A 1,703-nucleotide genomic window follows, 5' to 3' on the forward strand; every position below is an offset into this window, starting at 1 on the left:
TCAAATGGATAACCTTGAGGACTAAGGTGTGCCTGAGCCAAGTCATGGTATTTTATTTTCTTTTTAATGCATGAACTACCTCGGTCTTTATTTTTGATATTTAAGTCTCAACAATGCCAGCCCATCCCACTGACCACTAGTTTATGCAATAATTATTACAGTTAGGCACCCTTAATATTTTGCTATCGTGTGTATAAAACCATACTGATATCATCATTGTGAAAATGTAGATACAGCCCTGGTATGAGTCTGTCCAGTGCTGCTGCATTGAGCAACAGCAGTAGTTTATCTCCAGTTTCTGTTTCTTTCACGGAAGCGCATGCCACCATCCCATGGAAGAATCCATGGCTATGGAAATGAGCCTCTTGAGGCCTCCAAACGATCTTTTTGGTTGTGAACTAACTGTGGACACTGATGATCACTTTAAGGTGGATAATGATGAAAACGAGCACCGTTATCTTTAAGAATGGTCAGTTTCGGTGCTGATCCAAAGGGTGACTTGCACGATGCTGAAGCAGAGGCAATGAATATGAAGGCAGCCCGATTAAAGTAACACTGGCAACTTTGAAGATGTCTGTCTAGCCACTGGTCTCCCCTGGGACCTTTGAAAGAACACCACCGGTGGTTTTTTTCTTTGACGTGTGTGGCTCAGGGCCTGTGCATATTAGTGGACAGCATTTAGTAGCTGTGGAAAAAGATGCAGAGGCAGATGGTGAAGACAGGGATATGAAACATTTAAGTTAATTGGGAAAGCAGTCTGCCCCTACAAGTGGTAGCAAGGTACCGCAGAAAAAGTAACACTTGCTGCTGATGAAGACAATGAGGAGGAGGAGGAAGACAATGATGCTGCTGGAGCTGATGATGATTTTGATGATAATGAAATTGAAGAAAACACTCCAGTGAATAAATGCCCCCAAATCTGCCCCAAAATGCCCCCAAATCAAACCAGAATGGAAAAGACTCCAAACCAGCAACACTAAGATCCAATGGTCAAGAATCCCTCAAAAAAACAGGAAAAAAACACCCCAAACACCAAAAAAACCTAGTTCTGTAGCAGACATTATAGCAAAAATGTAAGCAAGTATAGAAAAGGGTGGTTCTCAAAATGATTAAAAGAAAGAAAAGGGTGGTTTTCTTCCTGAAGAGGAAGCCAAATGCATCAATTACGTGAACTCATCTTCCAGATGACTGACCAGGAGGCTGTTCAAGACCTCTGGCAGTGGAGAAAGTCTCTTTAAGAAAATAGTTTAAAGGGTTTGTTAAAATTTCCCAATAATTTCATTTCTGTAATGGTTGCTATCTGGGTGTCCTTTTTTGTAACATAGCATGAGAACTTTCCCTAAAGATAGATAGATAGATAGATAGATAGATAGATAGATAGATAGATAGATAGATAGATAGATAGAATGTGTTTATTTAAACATTTTTTGCAATTTATTTATTTTATTTTTAAAAAAAATACTTTTATTGGAGGCTCTTCATCTTTTATCACAATCCATACATTCATCCAGTGTGTCGAGCACATTTGCACATATGTTGACATCATCATTTTCAAAGCATTTTCTTCCCACTTGAGCCCCTGATATCAGCTCCCCATTTCTTCCTCCTCTCTCCTCTGCCCGCCCTCCCTCACAAACCCTTAATAAGTTATATATTATTATTTCCATATCTTACATCATCCCTCACCCACTTTTCCATTATTC

General features: G+C 39.5%; 1 pseudogene; it reads left to right on the forward strand.

Annotated features, from left to right (window-relative positions):
* Window positions 1-332: 332 nt before the first annotated feature.
* Window positions 333-1,238, forward strand: LOC101653344 (annotated as a pseudogene).
* Window positions 1,239-1,703: the final 465 nt, after the last annotated feature.

This window comes from Echinops telfairi, unplaced genomic scaffold (assembly GCF_000313985.2).
Source record: "Echinops telfairi isolate 266 unplaced genomic scaffold, ASM31398v2 ScPeMD7_2291;HRSCAF=2852, whole genome shotgun sequence".
Taxonomy (NCBI): domain Eukaryota; kingdom Metazoa; phylum Chordata; class Mammalia; order Afrosoricida; family Tenrecidae; genus Echinops; species Echinops telfairi.